Source organism: Taudactylus pleione, unplaced genomic scaffold, assembly GCF_031769625.1.
Source record: "Taudactylus pleione unplaced genomic scaffold, aTauple2 ptg000041l, whole genome shotgun sequence".
Taxonomy (NCBI): Eukaryota; Metazoa; Chordata; class Amphibia; order Anura; family Myobatrachidae; genus Taudactylus; species Taudactylus pleione.
In genome coordinates, this window is record NW_028284443.1 from 38,562,347 (window position 1) to 38,584,659 (window position 22,313).

A 22,313-nucleotide genomic window follows, 5' to 3' on the forward strand; every position below is an offset into this window, starting at 1 on the left:
ACTGCGAAAAGTCTCTGATATTGAATACGGTGTAAAACTAAAACCTGCGATAATGACGTCATACTTCCGATATTAACGCAAAAACGGACTTATCGCTCCCATATTGAATACCCCTATAAGCCTTTTTCTATTTTTAAAAATCGTCCCACCACAATAAACAGCCTTAAATTTACCTGATTTTACGTAAACCACACCCCCAACATTATTGTCACACCCATTGTTAAAATTGCATTTGCTGGGCTACTTGCTTGTGTTTGCCCCCCAGGCTGAAAGTTGCCAGCCAGCCCCTGGTTATCTACAATGCACAAAATCCTCAGCAAGTGCTTTTAGTTTTCTAACTGCATTTATTGAAGCACATTAATATTCTGACTTGAAAGTAAAGTAGCATCAACATACTGCTGACTATATGGATCACCTCTTATAATAATTTCAACTTTTTTAATCCAAAATATAAAAGTGTAAGCGCATATTGAGCCTACCTGTCACCTTAGTTACATATACAGTAGATTGCCATTTTTAGTTTTTATTAATGTTATTGTTTGGTTGTATATTAACATGTTCTTATACAACGAAAATAGCACACTATTGGATATGATGACTAAACTGCAAGGACTGACACCTCTGTAGCAGAACAAATGTAATGGTCAAAAGGGTTTTGTGGACTCCTACTAAATTTATAAAGCCTTTATATTTGTGTTGCCTCTTTGTCTTGAAGTATATTAAAATATCTTGCTCCCAGGCTACATGGAGGCAGGAATTTTTAATCCAAATATAGATGTCAGTAGTGAGCTTCCGGCTCACTGGGGCTTGCGGCAGATGAGACCCATGAAAATGACCATTGTGACCATCACCTGGCCGCTTGCAAAAGCTGTGGGTGGTCACCCACAGCTTAGTGAGCGGCCAGGAGGCCGGCTCCAGTAAAAAAAAAAAAACGCCCTGATTCAGAGCGAGCGTCCGGCTCTGAATCAGGGCCTCTATCCCTCCCCAGCAACAAATTGCATCGACAGTGTTCCTGATTCATAGATGTTTCGCTAATGCCACCAAAGCTGCAAATTTGTACGTAGGGGCTGTACAACAATATGCAAATGTCGCAGCTGCCTGAATTTGTATTGTGAGGCTTCACAAATTCAAGCGACTGCATACATAGAGGCAGCTAGGTCGCAGATCCGTCAATTATCAGCCTTCCGAGCAGTGGCGTAACTAGGGTATTTGGAGCCCAGGGCAAATTTTAAAATGGTGCCCCCCTGTATGTGCGTGCGCCGAAGGCACGCGCGGTGAAAAATGGCCGTGGTCACTTAAAAATGGGGCGTGTCAACATGACACACACCCTTTTATCGTCACTCTAAACATTCCTTTCCATATGCACCTTAACCCCGGTAGTGCCCCTTATACAGTACCCCCAGTATGCAATGTCCCCAGTTGTGGTCCCTCTTCTGCAGGCCCATAGTAGTGCCCCTTATACAGTACCTCCAGAAGTGGTGCCCCTTATGCAGACCCCCATTAGTTCCCCTTATACAGTACCCCATATGCAATGCCCCCAGTAGTGGTCCCCCTTAGGAAGCCCCTCATTAGTTCCCCTTATTCAGTGCCCGCAGTAGTGGTTCCCCTTACGTAGTGCCCCATGTAGTGGTCCCCCCTATGAAGTGCCCCCAGTAGTGGTCCCCCTTAAGCAGTGTCCCCTTATATAGTGCCCCCAGTAGCAGTCCCCCCAATTCAGTGCCCCCAATAGTGGTACCCACTTATGCAGTGCCCTTTATATAGTGCCCCCAGTAGTGGTACCCCCTATGCAGTGCCCCCAGTAGAGGTACTCCCTATGCAGTGTCCTTTTTATGGTGCCCCCAGCAGTAGTCCACCCCATGCAGTGCCCCCAGTAGTGGTCCCCCAGCAGTGATCTCCGCTATCCAGCGCCCCTTATACAGTGGTGCTCTCTGTTTAGTGCCCCCAGTAGTGGTCCCCCCAGTGCAGTGCCCCTTGTGCCCCTAGTAGTAAGCCCCTTATATAGTGCCCCCAGCAGTAGTCCCCCTCCCGATGTAGTGCCCCCAGTAGTACACCCCAGTTGTAGTCTCCAGTAGTGCCCCACCCCCAGTAGAGGTTCCCCCCAGTTATGATGCCCCCAGTAGTAGCCCCCCCACCCCATAGTGCAGACACACAAGTTAAAAAATAAAAAATACACTTACCTGAATCCACGCTCCGGCTCCATACACTGCTCCCGCCGCACGTCAGTCCTCCCGGGCTGGCGCGCTCTGCATTATGGGAGAGGCATCATGACGTCTCTCACAGTACCCACTGCAGAAGCCAGAAGGCGGAGCTCATGAGTAAGCTCCAGCCCAGCTCTTGCAGTGGGCGCTGCAGCAGTCAGTGAGAGTCTCTGTGACTCTCATTGGCTGCTGGTTAACACACACATCGCTGCTGCACTGACGGTGATGTGTGTGTTAAACTGCACAGCCTGAGCCCACCTCCCACCCTCTTCCTGACGCTATTGGGTAAGCGTTCAGGGGGAAGGAAGGGGGTCGGCTGTGCAGCACAGGACCAGCGCTGGGCGCAGGGAAGCCTAGTACCGGTCCTGTGGAAATGTGTAGCGCTGACCGCACACACTGCAGTCGGCACTACACTGCCTAACTAGGACAGGCCGGGCTGGACCATGGCCAGCAGCACCCCCGCCCCCCCCCCGCGCTGCCTGCCCTATGGAGCCCAGGGCACGTGCCCCGCTCGCCCTGCCCTAGTTACGCCACCTCTTCTGAGTAACCTTATGGTCACATAGAATGGCCGTGGGGACTAACACCAGAGCCATTTTGACTGCATACGGGATCACAGTCGCAGGCAGATACCCCCCGAAAATGGTCACAACACATCTGCATTTGAGTTGCCACCTTCCCATTGCTACAAATGGTCCCTGCCTGTCAATCACTTTGTGAATAAATTCTCATTGGGGGTGTCAATGAAAATGAAACATGACATGCACAGTGCGACTTAGATGCATGTGCAGATTCCTGATAATTACTCAGCTGCATAAACTTTGGCATTGGGTCCTTCTCTATACCAGGCCCAGTGCTACTAATGTACGAGGCTTTACTTGGCTTCTCTTTTTTTTCAGAGCAAGACATCACTCTCCAAACAAAATAAAGATAACAACATGCCCTGCCACTGCCGACATAAACATGCCCTGCCACTGCCGACATAAACAGAATTGAAAACCCCAGCATGAAAAATATGTTTTATTAAAGTGGACTCCCCTTTCAAACAAGGCATGTAAGGCAGCTCACACTTATACCACAAATTATAAATGGTATCATAAATAAATTATTCCTATTACAAAGTAACTGTGTACAGTAAATATTTTACAAATGTAATTGCTTGTATTGGCTAATGTTGGTCAATCCTGTAGTATGTTATACTCTGGCTTACTCAATAATCATTATGTTGCAGCTATGTAGCTATTTTGTCAAGCAAAGATAATTAAATAACACAACTCTAATGAAGACCTGATAATAAGAAAGGAATAGACTTCTCAGCAGAAAACATAAACAAATCAATAAACTTTTAAATGTAAACAGGCTAATTTCTATTAGATTAACGAAACTAGAAGTAAGACATCTGTGTAGAACCAACAAGGCAGCAGCTGGTGAACGTGCCACAATAAAAGATACATCTCATAGTACAATGTATCCGTTTTCCATTTGTGTAACAAAATGTACATAATTAAACAGTAAAATAAATGCTGTAAACTAACTTGTTAAATAAACTTTTTCTTGGATCTTTCATGGCTGATTTTGTAAACAAAAAACAAACAGGATAATCAAATGCAACAAATCAGTATGAAAGAAATGGTATCCAGATAGAATATCTACAGTGTCTAGATGGACAGTCAATAGGTCGACACCAAATGGTCGACAGGGTTGAATGGTCGACGTGGACATAGGTCAACAGAGTCAACCATGGTTAAAATGTCGACACAAAAAAGGTCAGTGCATGATTTGTAATGATTTTTCGAAACTGTCGAACTTTTATATCACAAATGAAAAAATTAAGCAGAATAGCAAAACAAGTGGAACTAATTTACAAAATGCACTGGATGTGTAGTGCAAAACACCTTGCTTGTACATTGGTGTGACTAGATCATACAGCATGAAGGTGCTTGACTACTCTCTGTAAAGTACAGTATAAGTACGATTATGTATATTGTAAGTGGAAATTTCTGATGGCGCACATTGTGCAAATATGTAAACTGTACTTCAGTCTTGTCACAGGGACAGAATGGTGAGCATTACTGTGTCACAGCACTGGTGTCATGGATTAGATTCTGACCAAGGCCTTATGAATATAGCCTTTAGAAAGTTTCATCCTGTACAAAGACAAAATTTTCACATAAAAAAGTTGAACATAAAATAATACACACTTAAATTAGTTAGAATGGTGAGCATTGCTGTGTCACAGCACTGGTGTCATGGGTTAGATTCTGACCAAGGCCTTATCTGTGTGGAATATGTATGTTTCCCATGTGTTTTTGTGGGTTTCCTCCAGGTACTCCATGTTCTTTCAACAATCTAAAGACAGACTGGTAAGTTAATTGGTATCTGACAAAACTAACCATAGTGGTATGTGTATGTGTGGTAGGGAATATAGGGGCATATTCAATTAGGCGCGGGGTGTACTGCCCCGGGGAAAAGCTTCAGGTTTCATGCCCAGACCTATTCAATGAATCCGTATTTTCTCCGTCCATTAAACCCCGGGGTAACGTTAAACCCCATACATAAAACCCCAGAGGCTGCATTTAACATGTGGGAATGCAGGACCTAAAAAAACCCCTGCAGCTACACTAATTGGATATGCCCAATAGACTGTAAGCTTTACTATGACAGGGACGGATGTGATTGACTAAGGATTCTCTGTACAACGCTACATTATGTATAAGTGCTATATAATAATTAGATTTTTTGCCCCCCTAAAATACTTCTCAGTATAGCTTCTATAACAATGATGGTGAGGGAACATTTGGACTAACTTAATGCATTTAGCACTTTTCTTAGTTTGAACTCTCTTCTTACACTTGTCAAAGTCACCTATACCCCTTTGAGGCATAAGGAAAAATACAGTACATGGGCACGTCCAGGGTCTATCAGCTCAGGAAATTCCCGGGTCTCATTCTTAGACCCCCCATTCACACTACACCATAAACCAGGGAATTTCCAGAGATGGAAACGATCACACTGAACCCAGGTCTGTCTTGAAATTTGGTGTGAATTTAAAGGGGATGCTTTCTTTTTTTGTTCAAAGTAATGCTATAATATAAAATTAGCATTTTTAGAGTAAAAGCCACAGTTTGTTTGTTTCTAATGTTTTTTTATTTTTACATTACAATATAAGAAAATTTTGAATATAGCCTTTAGAAAGTTTCATCCTATACAAAGACAAAATTTTCACATAAAAAAGTTGAACATAAAATAATACACACTTAAATTAGTTTGCTCACCAGTCATGTGGTCCGAGCACCTGCAGTTGATGTCATCTACAGGCGCACTGAACAGCCAATGAGAAAGTTTTCTTAAAACTCGGTTGTAAAAACCCAAGTTGGGTTTCATACTAGAGGTGACGCAGGTCACACCTGGGGAAAACCCTGGTACAGAGCAGGGTCTTGGACATGGGTCGTTTCTGTTCACAAATAGCAAAAAAACGGGTTGATACACTTTCACGCCCAATACACAGATTTTTGCTGTATGTCTGAAAAGGGGTACTAGAAACATGTTTCTCTGCCAAAAGCTATAAGTCTTAAAATGCTCCCAGTAAAAACACAGGATGACATCAGATTTTCAACAGCTCAGAGCTGGTGCTAAAACTGTGTCTTTTTCGGGAGTAGAAATGTCTGTCCAACCCTTCTCGCTGTAAGAAATACCTTTCTATGCAAAATTAGGTGCACCAGTATGCCCACTCTGTCCATCACAAGGAAAACTATCTTTCCAAAATGAAAATAGCTGTTCCTTCCTTCCATTGTTAAATGCATGCACTCTGCTGGAAATCTATGTGCACCACCAAAGAGGATTACATGAAGCCTCGGCCGTTTTGCACTGTGTCATTAATGTCATTAATTTTTAGCTAGCACAGAAACAGTCCATTTTTATTAAAAGACTTTTGCTTTCATGTTGCTGAAATATGAGGGAAGCCAGGAATTAAATATAGCTGTCATCAAAATAATCATCGTAACAGCAGGAAAGTCAATATCACAATGTGAAATGTCCACAATTAGTTTTCATAGCCTGCTCCCTGTATACTAAATATCATCTTCTGAGTATGCATTGCTTTAAAAGGTTCCAAATGGCTTTGTGGTCAATATTATTATACAATATTTGCATTTTTCTGATCTGTGAAATTTCAGCACTTAGCATACCCATAAAGAATAAATCAGCTCAGCTCCACAAAAACATGCATATAAAGTATAGAAGCAGCAGATTTTATTAAACCAAATTGTATACCATAGCATATAATGTTCATTTTTCTTGTGTTTGCTTTTTGGAATTTGGCGCCGTAGGTTTACACCATCCTCAGATGGCGTAAACTGCTCTAATCCTATGGAGAAAATCTCACAGGAGAGGAATGACAGCTCCCTAAGCTAACACTGTGCTTGTCACAGCATGCCAGACACTGGCATGAACTTACCAGGTCCTGCGGTGCTGGTCTGTGGCAGAGACAGGGGCGCAGAGAGGGGGGGCGGGTACAAATTACCCGGGCCCGTGCTTGCTGGAGGGACCCGGCAGCGGTCTGGGTCCGGCACTGCTCCCCCTCCCTCTTACATCACAGTAGCCCAGCACTGTGTGCTGGGCTGCACTGGGAGACTGCTCACGGCTGCTAAAGAAGCAGCGAGAGCAGTCTACTATGCCTATTGGCTGTGCGCCGGGCACACAGCGCCCCCCAGCTGCGAAAATTCTTTTAATTTTTTTTAATTCTAAGGGGCATGGCCACGCCTCCCGCAATTAGGCCATGCCCCCTGTCACTCGGCCAGGTGCGGCTGTTGGCGGCCCTGGGCAGGGGTGTCCCCAGCGCCCGCTGCGGTGTGATCCTCCTCCCTGGACGGCATGATGCGGGCGGCCGCAGGTTCCCTGCGGTCGTGTGCACCGACCTGAATTAGATTGAAAGGGCCAGACACTTTTCCTAGTGACATCACAGGAGGCTCTGCCTATAAAAGGAAGTCCCTGACAGCATTCCTGTGCTAGAGTATAGGCTACCAAACCTTACTGAAACGTTCCTGTGTATGACTTCATTGCTCGTTCCTGACCTTGGCTTTGTCCATGACCCGATTTCGTCTGCTCCCTGGTACTGCACTTGATATTCTGGTTTTGAACTGGGCTATCCTCCGTGACCTGCATACATCTGTTCCCTGGTACCGTTTTGTCTGTTTTGTTCTGACCCGGCCTGTCGACTACGCTGTATGTTTTCATCCTTCTCCGCTCCATTCAGAGCTCACCAGCACCTGTATTGGGGAACCTAGTCTTAGGGCTGTGACCCTGCATGTCAGACGCAGCCAAGTCCATACATCCTTGCGGAGGTCCCTGGTGAACATCGCCGGCACATTAGACTCTGCGGCTCAGTAATAGGTCTTGCCAATCCCAAATGCGGGTTTGCATCAATTACCCACCCGAGAGTTGCGACAGTGCTCATGTGCAATTACAGATTTCCCTAGAAGACTTTCACAAATGTGAAAGACTCCTCAAGCATGTGTTGGAGATGTAACTTGCAGTTAGTACATAGCAGGAGCATTGGCAAATGGAATTATTAGACAATAGCAAATGCTTGTTTTTTTTAAAACAAGCAATTTACATAATAAACAGGACAATAAGGACAGTAGTCCATGGGCAGCATTTGACAATTAGACATAACCCGTTTTACACTAGCTAATTCCACTTTCAGACAGAAAATGGCAAAAAACCTGGCTTTTACCTTGCATTTGTGTGCCAGGTTTTTTGCCATTTTCTGTCTGATACCCCTTTCACACTGAAAATTAAATTACCGGGTAATTAACTTTTACCTGGTAATTTGCTAAACAACCTGGGATTTTTCCCTGCATGAAAGGGTCATCCCGGGACTAAATTCCCGGGTCTCCGACCCTGCAATAAAACAGAGTTGGAGACCTGGGAGTTTAGTCCCGGGATGACCCTTTCACACAGGGAAAAATCCTGGGTGGTTTAGCAACTTACTGGGCAAAAGTTAATTACCCGGTAATTTAATTTACAGTGTGAAAGTGATATAAAGGGGTTATATCCTCCTTTCAGTATTTAACAAACAGCAGTAATCTTATACCTCTTTTACACCAAAAACCCAGTTCTGACCTGGGTTTTCAGAGATGGTTCCAACCCAGGTCAGACCCAGGTCAGACACTGTTTACATAGCACCATCGATCTGGGTTATTCCCAGGTCAGCCCCGTTCACACTGAACCTGTGTCTGCCCTGCTAAACTTGTGAGGTCATAAAAAGTGGGAGGTGACTGCTTCACAACGACCAATCAGCTAATTTTAGTCATGACCCAGGTCGGATAACCCGGGTTTCATCGTTTACACTGCATCATTACCCAGGTCCATCCTGAGTCCGACCCTGGTAGCTACATGGGTTGGATTGCTGGGTCTCTTGATCCGGGTTATTTATCAGGGACCCTTTTACACTGAGCTGCGTGCCAGGTATGACCCAGCAATAACCCAGGTTTTTGCTCTGGTGTAAAAGGGGTATTAGTTTACAACTGTTTTTCACTGTACCTCTTAAGTGATGGGGACCCGGCAACAGCCTCTCTAACTTCAGCGAAGCATTCCAGGCATCGCCAAGTCCCAGCCAGGTGAAAGTTTAATGCGCAGGTGCATGACAAAGCATCCATCACTAGCAGCAGTAGGCTGCCAGCAACAGCGTGGAGAAAGTAAAGACATTGCCCTTTTAAATATCAGGCAAAACCTGACAACTACAGAGACTCAGATCAGCAAATAATGTGATTGTAAGAGCTCCCTGCTAAACACAGTGAACAACAATGGAAAAGGAAAGGATTTAATAAATGACTTATTTAAAATATAAGACACCTTTAAATCCTGAAAGGTGCCATAAACAGTTAATAGAAATATCTAATTGCCTTTCAATTTAGCAATACCTCACAAATAATGTAAATCAAACTGGCTGTAAATAGTTAAGTGTAAAATAGAACATTTTTATTTATTCTGACTGTGCTCTTGTTTTTCTTGTCTGCTAATAACATTAAATTTAAATCATCAGCTAATTGCAATTAGAACTCTTTTTGGTGTGTTCTACTGGCTCAGAAATGAATGCAGCTAATGTTACTTTCCTGATTTCTTGTTAAATAAATTATTCATGACCTGCTGATTTGAACATTATATTTGTTTGCTTGTGCAGGCAGAGCAATAATTTTCTATGCAGAAACTTACGCTAAATTTCAATGGTTCAGTAAATTAAATTCTACAGATGTTTGACTATTAGAAGTCTTTTTCTTCTTACTAACAAGGGGCAAAAATCCAGATAGGTCCTTAGGTTTTTGAAAGCTAATATCTGATATGGTTTACAGCACTTTTGTGCAAAAGTTCTGCTAAATACTACAGTAATTAACCTATTTTAATTGTCATGAGTGGAATAATATCACTGCAATTACTTTGTCAATTCTAATAAGTTTATATAGTCGTGGATAACTAGGTGCTTGTGTATAATGGCTAACAATGGAAAGATGACAACATCTCCAAGAGTCCACTGCAACGTCGGAAGAGCCAGGTCACTGCAGACCCCGGCTCCAGTGTGAACGGCGCCAATACGGGAATATTCTGGATGGGCACCGCATTCTGAAAGGGGTTAGTTCCGGGTCTGATCCGGATTGGAACCCTATTTCAACCCCCGGATCACACCCGGGAACTTTTGTATAAAAGAGGTATTCGTTTGTGTAGAAATGAGGAAGGATTTTGGACTATATCAGAACATGTTTCATGTTTCATGTTTCATATTACTGCTCCCACAGGCTGCATAGCCGGAGGCTGCCATAGTCTGTGTTAAGATTCAAAGTGTTCTGATTATAAGTGTAAATACAATTTGATAACTAAGTCGGAGTTACGCTGCAGATCTTATTTGTCATATGCGCACCATGCAAAGACTGATGTGACTTCTTCTCTGCATTCCACAGGTAAATTACAACTACTGCTCCCATCAGATGCTGTTTTAGTGATTGCCTCAGCACAGTTTTGAAAATTTATACTGGGTAAATTACAACTACTGCTCCCATCAGATGCTGTTTTAGTGATTGCCTCAGCACAGTTTTGAAAATTTATACTGGGTAAATTACAACTACTGCTCCCATCAGATGCTGTTTTAGTGATTGCCTCAGCACAGTTTTGAAAATTTATACTGGGTAAATTACAACTACTGCTCCCATCAGATGCTGTTTTAGTGATTGCCTCAGCACAGTTTTGAAAATTTATACTGGGTAAATTACAACTACTGCTCCCATCAGATGCTGTTTTAGTGATTGCCTCAGCACAGTTTTGAAAATTTATACTGGGTAAATTACAACTACTGCTCCCATCAGATGCTGTTTTAGTGATTGCCTCAGCACAGTTTTGAAAATTTATACTGGGTAAATTACAACTACTGCTCCCATCAGATGCTGTTTTAGTGATTGCCTCAGCACAGTTTTGAAAATTTATACTGGGTAAATTACAACTACTGCTCCCATCAGATGCTGTTTTAGTGATTGCCTCAGCACAGTTTTGAAAATTTATACTGGGTAAATTACAACTACTGCTCCCATCAGATGCTGTTTTAGTGATTGCCTCAGCACAGTTTTGAAAATTTATACTGGGTAAATTACAACTACTGCTCCCATCAGATGCTGTTTTAGTGATTGCCTCAGCACAGTTTTGAAAATGTATACTGGGTAAATTACAACTACTGCTCCCATCAGATGCTGTTTTAGTGATTGCCTCAGCACAGTTTTGAAAATTTATACTGGGTAAATTACAACTACTGCTCCCATCAGATGCTGTTTTAGTGATTGCCTCAGCACAGTTTTGAAAATTTATACTGGGTAAATTACAACTACTGCTATACTAAGAGCAATTTATCTAAAGGAAGTTAGGAATGTATTGTGAATCTGTGTTGGCCTCCCCCTTCTCACAAATTGTTTATCTTAGACTTTATTGCATCCCAATTTAGTGTGTGTTAGAGCTTTTGGGGTGGGGTCCCAATCAGTGAGCACAGAGACACATGTTTGTAACTTTAGATATTACTGCTCCCACAGACTGCATAGCCGGAGGCTGCCATAGTCTGTGTTAAGATTCAAAGTGTTCTGATTATAAGTGTAAATACAATTTGATAACTAAGTCGGAGTTACGCTGGAGGAAAACGAAACTCAAAACCAGAACACTTTCTGAACAACAAGAAGCAACATACTTATGTGAATGAACAAAATCAACATCTTCTGCTGTATCCAGGCAACTACTTACTGCACTCACTGCTTGGACACTGCAAGTGCTCCCCTGTCTGTGTGCTGCTCTTGTTGATTGATCTTTGTTGATCAGAACACTTTGGACTGGATCAGCTCGGGTACATTGTAATTTTGTCCTCATTCATTTTGTATTGCCTTTTCCAATTGTGTCACATCTATCCACATTAATCATTTGTTTATAAACTAATTCCTGCACCCACTACTCACATACCTCTCCTTTATATATCACTTTTGGAGCTGCGCTCATACATTAGCAGCACTGTTCTTTACATGTATTTTTGAACATTTAACAACTTTAATCCACACTGACTCTATATCTCACTGTCTCTACATCACACAGCCTCCACATTACACTGTCTCTATATCACACTGACTCTATATCTCACAGCCTCCACTCCAGTTTACATCTCAATTATTACCTTGTCCACAGCATGAACACCCTTACTTCACACAACCCCCATATTCTATGTCCACATAATCCTCTACTTTATCCGTCCCTCTCTTCCCCCTCCTGTTTCCTCCACTTGCTGTTCTTCCTTTTTTTCTCTCATCAGTCTGCTTCCAACCCTATGCTTCTTTCCCCCACTTCTCCTATACCTCCACTCTCAACCACCTCCCTCCATGGTCTTGTTACCCCACTACTAAGCCCCATTCCCTCCTCGTTCTGTCTGTCACCTCCAGGGCTGCCAAGAGAAATTCTGGGCCCGGGTACTGCAACATCCTGTGGAACCACATCATGTATGGCTGCACCCATTTGTGAGTGGGTCTAGCATGTGAGATGCACCCACTCACAGGAGCATGGCATAGCACCCAGCAGCTGGAACTAAAGTAGTCACTACTGTATTAGGATGGCGGGACAGTCCCATAATAGCTGCATTTCTTGTCAGGCTGTATATAGATGCTAAAATGTAACACACAAATTAAAGTGCTTCTACTTTACTTTGTACATCTCTCATGTAAATAACACAAACAATCTATTTTCTATCATAGAGATAGATGTATGAAGGACTTAATTTTTACATAACATCAGGTCGTCTTATACACACACATTCCGCAGCACATATCCTAACCCACTGCTCCATGCTCCTTCTTCACTATCTACCCCTCTGTGTCGCCCCTGTCTGTCTGCCCTTCCCCTTTAGAATGTAAGCTCTCACGAGCAGGGCCCTCATCCTCACGTGCTTCTCCTCCCCCTACTTATAGTATAATTTACTCCTAACTCCCTACAATGGCACCTACCACCTGGTTGCTCATGTCCTGCTGCTTGTGTTTTGCAGCTGAGTTTATAACCTTGTCCTTGTCCTGCATTGTTTTGTATTACTATTAACTGTTTTCTTGTGTGCTCATTTATGTACTGTGTAAGGCGCTGCGGAACCTTTGTGGCGCCATATAAATAAAGGATAATAATAATAATAATAATGCCCACTGAACCTATATGACAAGTGGGTATTCCATAAAATACAAGCAAAACAGTTCAGTTTTCTGATGTTTCTGATTTGCACTGATATTTTGGAAAATGCAAATATGCAAAATAACTAAATAATTGTCAAATGAAAATATAGTGGATTTGCAGTTTATACCCTTTCTCTGCCAATTTTTTTTGTGGTCTCACTAGCGTCCGATAGGGATTTTATACTTATTATGTGATGCTTGTGCCAATGCTATGCTTAGAATGCCCAGTATGTAAATCATGGGCTGCCATATCAAATATTTAAACACAAGAAATATAGCTTCTTATTTTCATATTATCTCTAATGCTGGGCATACACTCTACAATTATCTGTCAGATATCTGTCAAATTCTGGTGGGAAGGTAAATCTGGTCTGTTTTCTAGTGTTTGGGAGCAAATTTCTATTATCATTTGCTTCCATACATTACCAGGTCTTCATTCCAACCAGCCATATTGGACAGATAATTGCATAGTGTATGCCCAGCATGTGTAGTAGCTCAATGTCTCCAAAACCACTTATTGTTTCAGTGAGGTTGTCCCTGTAGCCCTTCAAATATCCTACACTGATAAACCCCAGGCAGGGTAAAACGTTTGTCATAGCATTTGCTTGTGGCATGCTCTGAATACTAAAGTTGGCCATCCACTATACAATTTTCTGTCAGATATCTGTCTAATATGGCTGGTTGGAATGAAAACCTCACCGTGATGTGGTAAGTGGGCAAACAGCTTTGGCCAAACAAGTACTAAGAAACCTTACTTTAAAAAAACATGTTAATTGTTGGAGTTTATTATAAATATTTTGATCATTAGAATTGTTAGTGCTTATAGTGTGCACCTGCATCTCCCCCCTTTTTTTCTGCTGTAGAACTACAGGTCTCAGTATGGTAGCACATCTTATTATGTTTGAGATTAGGATGTGCAGCCCAGCCCCCCTTTTTTCCTCTGTGTATGTGTGTATTTAAGGTAAATTTGAGACCCCCTTCCCTTGGGCTGGCACTCCTCCTACCTGCCAGAGGTGATTTTAATTGGTATGGGTCCTTTACATTGCAGTACACACATTTATACCCCTTTTACACCGTAACTAAAACCCGGGTTATTTAAGGGTTAACCCGGGCAGCTCCCTAGTGTAAAAGGGGAGAGGGTTGGATCGCCGGGTCGAGTGACCCGGCAATCCAACCCAGGTAAATAGCAGGGTTTAACACGGGCGTAGCCCGTGAAACCCTGCTGCAAGAACAGCGCACTCCAGGTCACAATGACCTGGAGTGCTCTGCCAGCCGGCCAATTGGTCCGGCTTCAGTGGCGCTTGGAGATGACGTCATCTCCAAGGGACCACTTACACACCGGAAAAGTTGGGTCTGTGCAGACCCGACTCTGGTGTGTGCGGCGCCGACTCGGGAATATCCCGAGTCGGCACCGGCAAAATTCCAGGTCTGATCCAGATAGGAACCCTGTTCCAACTCTGGGTCAGACCCGGAAATTTCATGGAAAAGGGGTATTAATGAGGTTCACAGTGACGTGGTGGGCAAATACCTTTGGCCAAACATGTATTAAGAAACCTTACTTAAAAACCATGTTAATATTTGGAGTTTATTGTAAGTATTTGAATCATTAGAATTGTTAGTGCTTATAGTGTGCACCTGCATCTCCCCCCTTTTATCTGATGTTAGTTGAAGTATCTTATATTGTATTCTGTATGGTTAAGGGAAGACCAATAAGGTGACTATTGCCAGGGCAAAGCAATGCACTGGGGCCCCTACCCACCCATTCACGGGGTGTCGGGTTCCTGCCGTTGGTCAATTGGCAGGCATCAAGATTTCTACGCCTGTTATTTGTACCTTGCCGGGATTTGACAGACGGGAAGCCGGCGGTCAGCATTGTGACCGTCGGCTGCCTGACTGCATCCCCAGACAGACACAGAGGTAAGAGGGCCCCAGCTAACTATTAACATAAGGTGCAAACATTATCCAATCTAGGATGGATACAAAATGGTGTATGCAGACACTGGGGCCACATTCTGAGATAATATCAACTGGATGGATTATGACATGGTGTCTGTAGATATGGAACCACATGACATCCTGAGATAATATCAAATAGTGTCTTTAGATACAGGGCCACATCCTGAGATAACATCACTCTGGATGGATTAATACATGGTGTCTGTAGCTATGGGGCCTCATCCTTAGATAATATTACACTGGATGCACCATGACAGTATCTGTAGATATGGAGCCACTTCCTGAGATAATATCACAATGGATGGATATACAGATTACACCTGTGTGCAGGAGGAGGACACATACTGTATGTAATAGATACTGATCACCTATCCAAACAAATGAAGATCCTTAGTGAATATATAGTACAAACACTAACCTGAACATTGCTTAATATAATGATATTCCCTAACCTGATTTTTAATTTTAATTCCTTACATTCTGAATTTTTTACAACAGTACTAAACGCAATATGGAACAGCATTTACAGAAACGGTCTGTATTGTAGAATAAGTTGCTTGTCCTTTCTGTAGCAGGAACAATAGACACTGTCATTGGATGCTGGCCCAAATTCAAATTTTTCCTAAGAAAACTGCTCCCTCCTACAACTACCCTGTCACACTCACTTACAGTGGCGTAACTAGGGTATTTGGAGCCCAGGGCAAATTTTAAAATGGAGCCCCCCCCCTTTGTGCGCGTGGCAAAAAATGGGCGTGGTCACTTAAAAATTGGGCATGTCAACTTGACACACCAGTTTATTGTCACTCTGAACATTCCTTTCCATATGCACCTTAACCCCAGTAGTGCCCCATATCAGTACCCCCAGTATACAATGTCCCCAGTAGTGGTCCCCCTTATGCAGCCCCCATTAGATCTGCTTATACAGTACCCCCAGTATGCAATACCCCCAGTAGTGGTCCCCATTATGCAGCCACTTATTAGTTACCCTCATTCAGTGCCCCCAGTAGTGGCCCCCCTTATGCAGTGCCCCATGTAGTGTTCCCCCATATGAAGTGCCCCCAATAGTGGTCCCCCTTATGCAGTGTTCCTTATATAGTGTCCCCATTAGTAGTCCCCCCTATGCAGTGCCCCCAGTAGAGGTAGCCTATATGCAGTGCCCTTTATATAGTGCCCCCAGCAGTAGTCCCCCCATGCAGTTTCCCGAGTAGTGGACCCCCTCATGCAGGCCCCCAGTAGTGATCCCCCTTATGCAGTGCCCTTATACCTCCCTATTTAGTACCCCCAGTAGTGGCCCCTAGTAGTAAGCCCCTTACATAGTGTCCCCAGTAGTATTTTCCCTTGTGCCCCTAGTAGCATGCCCCAATATATAGTGCCCACAGTAGTAGTCCCCCCCAGTAGTAGTCCCCAATAGAGGTTCCCCCTCCTGATGCAGTGCCCCCAGTAGTAGTCCCCCCCAGTAGTAGTCCCCAATAGAGGTTCCCCCTCCCAATGCAGTGCCCCCAGTAGTAGTTCCCCCCTCCAGTAGTAATCCCCAATAGCGGTACTCCCTCCCGATGCAGTGCCCCCAGTAGTAGTTTCCCCCTCCCTAGTTGTAGACCCAGCAGTGCTCCACCCCCAGTAATGGTGCCCCTCCCGCAGTGCAGCCACACAAGTTTAGAAAAAATACAAAAAAATACACTTACCTGAATCCACGCACCGGCTCCGGCCACTGCATGTCAGTCCTCCCGGGCTGGCGTGCTCTGCATTATGGGAGAGACGTCATGACATAATGACGTATCTCCCATTACCCACTGCAAGAGCCAGAAGGGGGAGCTCATGAGTGAGCTCCAGCCTGGCTCCTGCAGTGGGCGCTGCAGCCAATGAGAGTCTGTCTGACTCGCATTGGCTGCTGGTTAAAACACACATCGCTGCCGCGCGGCAGTGATGTGTGTGTTAAACTGCACAGCCTGAGCCTGCCTCTCACCCTCTTCCTGGCGCTATTTGGTAAGCGCTCAGGGCGAGGGAAGGGGCTCGGCTGTGCAGCACAGGACCGGCGCTGGGTGCAGGGAAGCCTAGTGCCAGTCCTGTGTAAATGTGTAGCGCTGACCGCACACACTGCGGTTGGCGCTACACTGCCTAACTAGGTGGGGCTGGGCCGGACAGTGGCTGGCGGTGCCCCCCTGCGCCGCTTGTCCTACGGCACCCAGGGCACGTGCCCCACTCACCCTGCCCTAGTTACGCCACTGCTCACTTCACTTCAGCAATGTAGCACCAGCCACCACATCCAGTCTCCAGTGATCCCTCTTAAAAAACCCCCCAGCATATTGTTGATAACAATGTAGCCGGAGACTACATTGCGCTTCCTTGCCTCCTAGAACTTACATGATGCACCTTTTTACTGCACTCCACAGTGGTGGCTCGTCTGTCAGAGGAGAGGAGTCTTCTGTCCTGACTCTTAAGAGGCTGTGAGAGACCAGGACGGACGACGACGACGACGGAGATGGACTGGACCTGGACAGATCCTTGAGTGACCAGCAGCGGCTTCAGACACTGCGTGGCAGGCGGTGGGCGGAAGTGGAACAGCAGAAGGAGCCAGGCGTGGAGCTGCTGCGTCCAATCAGCACTCGTCTCTTTGACTGGCGCAGGCGGATACAGTGGAGCAATGGCATTGATGGTGGGTCTGTGTGAGTATTTTTCAACCGCGGAGGGGGGTTCAGCGGTTCGCTCGTCACCCATGGAACACAGTGGTGCTTTGAAAAAAAAAAAAAAAGAGAAAAAACTTGCCTGCGGCTACAGGAGGGCTGGCGGGCCCCTTGATGCTTCGGGCCCTTGGGCACCTGCCCAACAAGCCCAATGGAAGAGACAGCCCTGACTATTGCAATAGTGAACATAGAAAATAAGTACACAAATTAAAGTTTTTGCAGTGTCTTGTATGAGTACAAAGAGCTTATTAATACTTATATAGGGTTGGTTTTCTATTGCTGCTTGTCGCAGTGTAAGAAAGCTTTATATTACTATAATTTATTGATAAAATGTCCTCAAGGCAGCTGAGCAATATTCAGCTGCCTTGGCGAAAATGGCTAGGTGTGGTAAGGCTTAAATTAAGCTGGGTACACACTTGAATAATCTGGCATTCTTGCGACAGCCTTAAAGTATCGTGGGCACATACACACTGCATGATCCATGGTACAACTGCACAGTATATTGTTACAGTAATAATGTGAGTGAACCGCATCATATGTCGCATCATCCCATCTGAGGTGCAATGCATAAGTTAGGAAGATGCGACCACACAATTCACCAAAAGATGAATACGGATAAATTGGTTGAACAAACTATATGATGGTTGTTGTGAACCTTGCGATTCACAAGATTGGTCAATATATTGTATAGTGTGTACCCAGTTTAACTATATCATTAAGCCAGTAATGGGGGAAATGAGCATGAATGACCTGGACTGGGTTTTTCTGCGATGTTATATATATATATATATATATATATATATGCCTTCCATGACGTAGGCACCCACTAAGAGGGATTTTTCAGAATTTGACTCCTAAAGGGGTGAATAGGCCTAAAATGTTTCCTCCCCCTGTGAAATATCCTGAATGACTCATCAACATCCTGCTCAAACCCCATGACCTAGAACCATGAAATTCAGGGAGTATATTTTTCCATGACGTATGCACCCACTAAGCAAGGTTTTTTCATAGTTTGCCCCCTTGAGAGGATGAAAAGTGGTAAAATATATCATCTTTACTCAGGTGATTGGATGACAAAGCAACATGTCCTAAGTGCTGTGGAACCAACTGCCAGTTATGACTGGCAGCATTTGGGGTGACAGTTGGTGTGGCTCCCCTATTTGAATATTGGACTGTACTGCAGCCCCACCTCTGTAGTCACCACTGCTAAGGACTTAACACTTTGATAGGTTTTCTCCATTTGGTTCTTCACTTGCTTTGTATATGTATTTTTCATTTTTTTTAACATGATAGGTGTGGCATCATGGACGCGGAATTACTGCAGTACCTGTAACTCCTTGGCCTTGGTCCTCCATGGGCTTTGTACTGTCATGATCCTAACACCACTTATATTATTGTGAAATACTTGTACTGTAGGCTTCCCCTTGCTTTGCTGGGGAAACTATCACTTAAATATCTCTGCCAATCTATTCTATGGCATGAACTAAAGCTGATGATAGCACTACTATTGCCAGCGGTGACTCTTTGATAGATTGGGAGAAATTCAATCTCCAGTGAACACACCCTTTTTTTAATAGAAATAAGGCTTATCTCACACCGATAAATGCAGCCCATAGTGCATAAAACCAGAAAATAAATGTAGTGACTGTTGGTTATTTTCATTTGTGATAACTGCAGGCTAAAGAGGCCTATCCATTTGCCGACTTTCTGCACGATGCGACCAACACCAGGAGGTTTTGGTCAGAACGTGCAGAAAGTCTGCTAGTGGATAGCCGGCAAGGACCAGCGATGCGCGTGCACGCTGGGTCCTTGCCAACCCCGACTATCTATCGAACATGCCGGTCAACCTGACGACGGTCGTCAGGTTCGGCATGTTAATTGATAGGGAGGTTGGGCTCCTGCACTGAAGATGTTCAGTGAACGTCTTTCAGTATGGTTCTCGCACCTCAGCAACATGAAAGTCTGAATGCTGGATGTTCAGACTTTCATGTCATTAAGTGGATAGGCCCTTTAAGTAGTGCTGGTTCAGAGAGTTTGGGAGTCTCACTAAAAGCATCTGACTTCATAATGTGTACAGTAGTTACTGATTAATAAAGGCACAGTGATATTGTCATGGACAAAGAAAAAAAAACCCCTATCAGTTGCAATTTATAATTATGGGTTGGTTCTTGGACGCAGCAGCAATGCTTAAATATGCTAATACTGTAGTAGGCTTCTGAGGACAAAAGATGTCTCCTGATGCCATTGCAGATCCAAGTACTGCGTCGGAAGTTGCAGCATTGGGTCGCAATCCTGCCACGACCCTGATGGATCTTCTGGCCTGACTGCATTAATATCTTCGTTTGAAAAATTACATGATAATAACAGATCCCCAATATCATATTGTGACAATATCACAGTGTAAATACTACTTTTGCATTTTAAATCTACACTATTAAAAGATTGCCAGTTGCTACATTCCAGATGATGGCAGTAGAGTATCACTGGTAGCAAGAACGCATATTTTGATACTTTAGTTTGACATTTACAAAAATGCATAGTGCTGAATGTTACAGCTGTGAAAAAATAGTGCAAAAAAACATGTCAGAAACAAAACACTCTGTAAAATCTTAACAGCTTTATAATACTGTTTTCCATGTAACGCTGATTTGATTTGCATATTTCTTCTTTAACATTTTACATGAACGGTGTAAAGTAACATTTGAATGTCAGTTTGCATGATATCTGATGAAAAAAGTTTTACTTCAGTAATTATAATGATGATTCATTTCTGATTTGCATGTATTGTATGATACATGCGACTCAGCAGTTTGTGCCATTTGCATCAAGGTGATAATCATGATGCAGCAGCCGTATACTACTGACGCCAATATTCAGCATAAACTTGATGAAGATGACTAGCATTTTACTGTACAATTAAAAAGGAAGAAAATTATTCTTTTTAATCAATCAGAGCTCACAGCACCAATAATGGTGCTTTAACTACTTTTCAGGAGACTATGATTTTGTTTTAAATGTATTTATTATTTAAATCTTCTTTTAAACACTGCAAACCATGCACCAGGGGTGGAACGCTCACAAGGTGTATTGCTCCTAACAGGCATATCTGCAGTTGTGCTCACATTTGATTATCCCTCAATTAATGAACTAATGGGCCCCTTACATCTGTGATGGATTGCTGCAATCCTGCGATGCTGCAACCCGGCAGCGCAGGTTCGCAGAAATCCAACATGTTGGATTTTGGTGATTTGACGATCGCTCTCAAAAATTATCGCGATTGTCAAATCGGAGGCATTTAACATGTCAAATGTCAGCGATCCGGCGACGGATCGCTGAACATCAATGGTGGGCGTTCGGAAATTTCCGATCGCATCCATGCATTGCGACGATCCGTCGCAGATGTATGGGCACCTTAGCTCTTGTATTTGGTCCCTTTCCTTCCCTGACCCACCTCTAAGCGTGAGGAGTCACAAGTGTGAGATGCGTCCACATCTGCATATGGATGTATGTGCACATATTTTGTGTGCATGTGAAATACATTAATTCATATTTTATGTCAAGAAACAGACATAAATCTAACTCACCATCAGGCCCATGGTCTAAACCCAAGCATATGATATCATCTTGTTTACAAATTTCGCAAGCAAAGAACTAGTTGTAGTTGTTAATGGGCATCACAAACATTCTGCTAATGCAAATGTAAACTTATAGGGCCTCATTAATTAGTGGTGGTGATAATTAAGTATCCATCTCACAATTATTTATTATTTATGACCAGTTATTTATATAAGGCACAATATTCCGTAGTACTTTACAGAGATTATTTGTCCATTCACATCAGTCCCTGCCCCAGTGCAGCTTACAATCTATATTCCCTATCACATGCTCACACACTTACACCCAACGGTTAATTTTGTTGGGAGCCAATTAACCTACCAGTATATTTTTGGAGTGTGGGAGAAAACCGGAGTACCCGGAGGAAACCCATGCAAGCACAGGGAGAATATACAAACTCCAGACAGTTAGAGCTGTAGTGGCAATGAGTTGTGATGGTGTATACTGAACTACCAAAATAATTCAGTATTGCTCCAGTGCAAGGACACAAACCCCAAACACCTGCAGTAACGCGGCTAAAGAAGTTAGTAGTGGCATATCTTGACTGTGCCGGTCTGACATGGTCTGACTCATTAGTGATAGTGCATATGCGTGACCCAAGCTTGTGCTTGGACCTAGCCAGCATGAGTGGAGTAATCTGAATGGATCCCTTTTTGCAACCCGACCCTCCTTTCCATAGAAGTACTATGAAAACAAAAGCCATCTAAACAGGGGAAGACCGGCCCAATTATAATAGGTAAGCAGAACATCAAGCACCCCTCTCACCTCCCCTCCCTCCCACCTCACTCCAAAACATCACGGTAGCTTGCTGCAGCTCCGTGCAGAGAGCACGGTGGGTGTTACTTCCGGCTGGCCAAGCCACTTGTGGTGGGGAACATAGCACTCTCTTTTGCCTGGCCCCCTACACAACTGTGTACTCTAACTATTGGACACACTGGTGCTGCATCTAAAGATGGTATAGTTCCCACAGGTAAACTCCAAAAACTTTCTGTTTTTGGAGTTTGCTGAATATTGAGAACAAATGCTTTGGAGCTGATCCTGGGTAGAACACTGTAGTGACCACAAAAGCGTCTTTTGCCATAGTCATGTCTATGACTTTATACTTATGCCAGTATCAGCCTTTCCCTTGGTGTACAAGC